Here is a 7392-nt window from a genome sequence, read left to right as displayed (position 1 = left end):
ACAATGGTTTTTCCTGATTTGCGGGATCTCTTCTTTTGCTGTTTGCGTGTTTACAGGAAGTGACTGTCTGGTGTATCTGCACCAGATCCTGGTGACGTGAAGTCAGATGCAGAGGCAGGGTCGTCCAGTGATGCAACACTGCCGTTCTATGTGCAACGTCACCGCTAATTCCCCCGGCGAAAACACAAAAAGACAAACACGTCAAGAGACTACAGTATTGACCGTTCTGGTAACGAATCGCGACTGCTCGGACAGTCGATAATCGAAACACAGAGCACCAGCATGATGTTTTGATATTGGGAACCACACACCAGCTCAATTCTCAAGCCCAAAAAATGATGAATACAAAACACAGAGCGACGCAACAAGAGATCATCCGGCAACCAAACCAACCTGGATCTATTGCACTGAATAGTCCTGAAATACGCAGGCCACACAAAGCAGTGCAAGCACATACTGTTACAAGGTACATGCATTGCAGAACAAAGTGTAACCAAAGATACACGGGGTTATAGCTGCACACTCGTGCATGTGCTCGCTCAGCCCAAGAACACGCATGATGATAGAAATAATCCGGGGGAAACACGCTAGCACCGAAGTAAGCTTCAAGACGTAAACAGTCATCATCACAAGCCCTAAGGCCGTCGGGGCGTCACAGAGCAAGTATGAACAAGCGAGCGCCATAAAAATCGATCGCGTGCAGCAGCGAGCAGGGACTGCACGTCAAGTGCAGTCCATGAAATAATATTATCAAGCCATGACATTCTGGGCCTGCCTCGGCCACGACCTCCAGCAACACAACCCTGAAGAATAGTCAATGACAAACAGCCGGAACGAACAATATGACCAAAAAATTGCAATTTCCTTTTACGAACAGAAACAGTAAGTGGGACTTGTTTGTGAATACTATTTATTTCCTCTTTAACAGACACATTCGTCCGTAAATAGTGCAGCTCTGAAAAAGTAAAAATTACATTGACATGTACATTGGTGTGCCGAGTAGTATCATCCTTGATTACCCATCCAACCAAGACGTTATCAGGTCCCAGACGCCGAGATCTCACGCCGAATGTGAAGTGCATCTAGCCTTGAGCCTGTTGCACAAGGCACACACATATGACAAAAATGACATCCACTCCGATTATTTCCAGAGGCCAATCATAACAGAACACAGAAATGAAACCACGGGCTCAACAAAGTACATGTAAACGCAAAGGAAATTAGTTAAAATAATCCATGAAGTGCTATTTTAATTCCAGCGCTGATTGCAGCGTGGCGTCGTGGCCCGATACCCGCTGAGCATAGACACAAACTCCATTTGACAGGGGCAAGACATACTATTTTGGAATAAAGTCATAAAGTACAGCATTTCAATGACATGACGGACACCTCTTGCAAATGCGTGGTCTGTTCATCCGGCCAACTCGGCCACGCATGAGAGTGTGTGCATGTACACGCGCACACAAGCGCGCGCGTGCACACACACCATGTATTCGGTGCGTACGGCGTACCTGTTGCGGAGATATGAAGATGGAATCATTATCATGATGTTACATGTACATGTACAGTGTTTGTTTGAGTGTAAAGTAAATTTTATTTTATTACACATTTCTTCGACACAACTTACTCCACATCTTCGCATTTCTCATAATCCATCCAGCTACACTCCGTCTCAGTTGAGGAGAAACTCTCCCAGGTATACACTAGTCACCACAGCCATGTGATGACATTGAGATGGGTCCCAAGCACGATTGCACTCTCCAGTTACAATATAATTTATTTGTCCAGATTATCTGTGAAAACAAAATGCAATGCATAGTGGCAATCGATGGATGAAGAGAGAGTTTGTAAATACACATATCTTTCCATTTGTTCAGGAGCTTACCTTTTGGAGTTCTCATCGTTTACACGATCTCTTATGCTGTCTTGCACCTTGGCTTTGTTGACCATGGATACGCCATCCCAGAAGACATTCTACAGGAGCTACTAATGCAGAGAGTTTTCACGCTCGATCTCGGCGATCTACCTCGTCACGCCAATAAAATCCTCCGTGACACTGGCTACAGTCACAAGAGACGTCTCAGTAAGGTAATGAGCACGACAACACCGTCGAGATCAAGGACAAAGAGAAAACAAAACACTCACTGAAAACAGCAAAGAAGAAACGAAGAAATGTACACGATTCCTATATGTTGCCACTGACAACTGGTTCGGTGGAGACGACGCTACTTTTGTTTGTCCCCAGTGGGATCGTTGCTATGCGTATCGAAGGAACTGTGACGTCATCACTTAACAGCCCCATTGGCGTGGCATGCTAGCGTCGCCAGCTACATCATGCACGTGACAGGCGCGTGCATATACTGTCCCACACAATCGGTCAGTGCTCAAATCGCATTTTCCCATCAATATCACTCACTTTCAACTCTACGGGATTCATTACGGTTGGCTCAACTGCCTGAATTTTTGAATCCACACGCACGAAAGACGTTCCAAGACTTCCACCGTTCGTATTTTTTCAAACGAGTTCCGGGTTTTCCAGTAACTTTGGCCAAAGTTCGGCTAAAAAAACAGGGGGAGCCGTTGCGTTTCCGTAAAATACTGAACGGTAGAAGGATAGCCAAGGTCGAGAGCAAAACAACAAGCCATTATTTGTCAAAATCGAACAAGAAACGGCTCAGCGCATCTATTTTCCGTGCACGCGCGCGCGTACTTTGGCCGACAAGGTGTGGAGAATTTCTGAAGAAGAAGAATAACAAGAGCAGCAGCGCTCGGAACAGCCGTGCTGGATACTTCCAATCCCGACGATGGAGCGTGTTGGCTGTCGTGAGCTGCTGAAACGACCATGGCATTTCTTTTTCTTTGTATACCCTAGATATCTTGAAGTGCCCTAGCTCAGTTTCGGCCTCTTTACAGGAAGAATATTTTCTTCCATGGCATCAGCGGCCAAACAGCAAGAAGAGCAACAGATCGAGATTTGCAGGGCAAACAAAGGATGCGTGCAGCTACATCTAGTCAGGTTCGATGCAGCTGCGCTTTGCCAGAACCTCAGCAGATAAGAAAAGACGACAGAGTGTCTCAGATGGAGCTGGATCTTTCGCCAAGACCGCCACCGCCGCCATCATCAAGTCCAGGTCAGGCAGAAAAATGCAAAGCCCGAGTGAAGTGAAGCCACTGAAGCCAAGGAAAAATTCAAAAAGTACGCTCTCCGGCTAGACTTCGAGTCGATATTTTTTTTACTTCGATAGGCGCTGTCGCGGCCTGTAGCGCGCGTCCATAATCCAAAATGGAGGCGCACTTGACGGGTGCTTTTAGTGGCAAGCCGTGAACCCTAATAGTTCCGCACGGTCTGCTCACATTCAAATACAGTAGTGCTGCCAACAAATGACAGCGTGCAACAAAAAAATCTTTCCTTGCAAGGGCACATTTTCGGCCATAACTCTTGAACGGCCAGAGAGCATCCATGCGGAATTCAACTCCCACTCTTATTAGAGTGAAGCGTTCCTGCGCCCATGAAACGGCTCGAAGCAATCGCAACGCCTATCAAGAACGCTGCCCATGTCCAGGCCACTCCGTGGCCGTAGCTAAGGCATGGAGGAAAACGGCGTCCACTATAATCCTTCTCTTTCGGCTAGCTTACTCCATAGTGACTAAGTCCTGCTCTTCTTCGTCCTCCTTCTGTTACAATTTTTATTTTGTTGCTTTGATCTTCGCGTTTGGTCAGGTCTAACAATCCCAATTTACATAGGGTTCTAGTTGATTCTACTTGATTCGAAAAGGATCCACCTGAAAACACACCAAGTTCATAAATCGAACGTGCAATGTGCAAATTTGCGATTTTCCAGTGAATTCGACGCCATTTTGATAGATGGCCGCAGCTGAACAGCCGTGACGGCTGGTCAGATCAGGACACAATTTTCAGAGAATTTGCAGCTATTCATGCTCTTTCAACTGACGTAGCACTCAATATGAATTTACAAATTCGATTTTTCAGCGAATTTTTGGGTAGTCTGCCACCTTAATGGCGAAAAACGAAATTTTGTAACAAAATACATTAATCAATAAAGAGAGTTATACAATTACACTAGATACCCTTAACAATAATAACGGATACAATTACACTAGATACCCTTAACAATAATAACGGATACAATTACACTAGACACTCTAGATACTAGATACTCGGTACTCTAGATACTAGATGCTCTAACAATTTTATCAAACATTATGATAATTGAAAAGGCGACGAGGAGACAACTTTATTAATGCGATTAATAGTATAAGTGAAGCGGACATTACAAAATGATGAATGAGAATACATGTATCTAAAATGGTTGTTCCTAATCGATTTTCTTGAGACTATCATCAGGGAAAATCGTCTCACAATAGAGGCTATACGGAGAAACAAACTCGAGAAAATCGATTAGGAACAACCATTGTAGATACATGTATTCTCATTCATCATTTTGTAATGTCCGCTTCACTTATACTATTAATCGCATTAATTATGATAATTACCACATCAAATGCTGCGGAGACCTATCCAGAATCGGCAATATGCTGGCCCTGGCCTGGAGATCTGCAACTATAATCAGCTTCTACTTTGCAACACTAACGGATTAGTCCCCTTTGTCGATTGATGGATCAATCGGTAGATTCGGCTCTGTTTTTCTTTCCTTTCTTTCTTGTTTTGAATTGTACGTTGAACTCATTGGATTTCTTTGTATTCTGTATCTCGTTATCGTTATCGTTAGATTTCCCTCTAGCCCTCTCGCTTAGGATGAGCTTTCTTTTTTTATGGCAGCTTAAGCGAAGGCTATATACCTGCTTTATGCAGGTTGATGCCAACGCGAACAAGCAAAATAATAATAATAATAATAATAAAGAGAGCCGATTACTGTGCAATCATTGAAGTATTGTTTTTTTAGATTACTTTGAGGTTTTCAAAACCGTTTCCTTGGAGACACTAAAGTTATCACGCTTACAAGGAGAACATACTTGAGGCTCTTGAACGGCAACGTGTTGAGCATTTGCACAGTGAGTTAACTTTTAACATTATTATTTGCTTATACACCTCGTAGAATGTCTAGACAGCTAATTGAATTGCGGACAGGGTGAGACCAACCACGAAAATAATGAAAAACACGTACACAAAAGGGGAATTGATTAGCAACTATTACTTACCCAGCAATGGTATGCCCGGAGACCTAAACACCGGCAGTGATGACTGTGATTATGTGCAAGATACTATAGACAGTGCTGTAAAGTGAAACCCGACCCCTGAGTGGTGGGTGCGCTCACATCGCAAAGAATGTGAACCCACTGCTCAGGGGGTCGGATTTCAGTTGCCAGCCGTGTACATTCAAGCTTTCCCTTCAGGTGGCATACGTGCAATTGTAAAGGAACAAAAACAATGAAGTACTCCGATGGAGAGCCAAGGGAGTATTTAAACGCTAATTAGTAGTTACGCTATAACAGTTACTATCTACTAACAGCAGCAGTGACAGGAGAGTCATACTCAGTTACTGTCCACTAACAGCAGCAGTGACAGGAGAGTTATACACTGTCCACTAACAGCAGCAGTGACAGGAGAGTTATACACTGTCCACTAACAGCAGCAGTGACAGGAGAGTCATACTCATGCGATAAAATTACACGACATTGACCAATGCAATGGTACTGACGTTCCACTACTAACTGCCAATCAGCTCTAGCACATTTTGGTTGCCCACTCCAATTGCCTTCCAACTTGGAAAACTCTAACTTATAGTATTAACATCTGAAGGGAAGGTGCACGCAACCAAGGCAAGCACAAGCTGAAAGTTTCAGGTGTGGAGAACGTTGGGGGATGTACTTTGAAGTATGCGTATGGCAATAACGATACTGTCAAGATCATGGGACGATACGAGCAAAACACGATTAATGGACGTATAGCAACATACCGCACAACTTGTGCGACTTTAAAAAAATACGAAGATCAATTGGAGGGGACGCTAAGCGAACATAAATCAAAACCAAACGAATCTGTAATAGAGTACTGAACGTTGACAATGACAGTACTTCAAAAAGTATTATTTAGATGTGTCAATGAGCAGCAGTTTCACTAGACGATCATTTCGTCGTACACATGTACAATGTAGGTGAGGACCACTCATCAGATACTGCTAAGTATAGAGATTACTCACAGTTGATGAGCCGTCCTTATCTATACGGCGACGCGACCCTTGTGTGATATTGCTACTTGTTACTCGTCTCAATGCCGTCGCTGGCCTTTGAGGTAAACAGTCTTGTCAGTAAACATTTGAGATACGTGGTGTGCCTGTTACGCCTACATACTACATACTACATGTAAATGTACATGACTGTATTTGTTTGGCGTAGTTGACCAGAATATCCTGTGCATATACTGTGTCTCACATCGTACTGGACACTCCATGCGTGTCCAGTAGGACACTCCATGCGTGTCCAGTACGATGTGCTGAAATATAACATGAAGCCATGCAGCACCCGTCTTACAGTGGATGGAGAAGAGTAGTGGGTAAAGAGCAATGGTGTCAGTCATCAACAGGGAGGTAATGAGTGCGGAGCATCAGACGGTCCGTGGACACACGGCACTAGCACTCGGATAGGTGGATGAGATATGGTGGTATCATGTGGGAAGTAGTGCAATCCCGAAATGCATACATGTGGCCAGTAGACGTCTACACTTGGTGTATTTAAGTCTTGATTGATTTTGTTTAATTTCGGCCAGTCGGCTACTATCATTTTATTCTTTGGGGATAGACAAGGGGAAGTAGCCATGTAAGGGTGTGAGCCCGCCTTTCGGCACCGGGAGTTACAGCATGCTGGACTCAACTCTACTGAGTGAATTATGTGGTAACCGGACCTGTAAACAGTTGTATAGACCACATTTCGCCAGGAGATTTTAGATTTCTATTTACTAATGGGGTTTATGTACAAACCCGACTCGTTATAATGAGGGAGGACCCTACCATGATGGCGGATGGATTGCCTGCAATCCTCCATATTATGGTTCTAAGCTGGCTGAGTTGGCTGCATGTGCACGATCTGATCATAACATGACTATCTGTCAGATGGCTGGATCTGATACTGATAGTTGTGTTGTACATGGTGTTATATTCCGTCAGGTCTATCCACTCATTCCACTGCCAGATTCCCGTGTGAGCGTGTACACGCCATCTTACACATTGTTCAGCTGTCCTCTGGTACGGTGTGTGGCTGACGGCAGTACTAATCCTGCTCATATCGACACATTAGATATGGGTGTGTGATTATCTTACTTAATTGCAGCTACACAAACCCCGTTACCATGGAAACTGACTGAAGCACTTGGTACTTTGCTTTCGCTGGCACTCAGTGTCCTTATTTCTTCAG

The 7392-nt window shown here is 44.2% G+C and overlaps 1 long non-coding RNA gene across 1 annotated transcript; it reads right to left on the bottom strand.

The window, feature by feature from the left end:
* Nucleotides 1-258: 258 nt before the first annotated feature.
* On the bottom strand, nt 259-2280 carry LOC135812777 (uncharacterized). The gene is made up of 3 exons (XR_010552965.1): nt 1886-2280; nt 1628-1793; nt 259-1094 (listed from the first exon to the last, which is right to left on the bottom strand). It is a non-coding gene; the product is annotated as an uncharacterized LOC135812777 (long non-coding RNA).
* Between the last annotated feature and the right edge of the window lie 5112 nt (nt 2281-7392).

Source organism: Sycon ciliatum, chromosome 3 (genome assembly GCF_964019385.1).
Source record: "Sycon ciliatum chromosome 3, ocSycCili1.1, whole genome shotgun sequence".
NCBI classification, from domain to species: Eukaryota; Metazoa; Porifera; class Calcarea; order Leucosolenida; family Sycettidae; genus Sycon; species Sycon ciliatum.
This window is presented reverse-complemented; position numbering and strand designations above follow the sequence as displayed.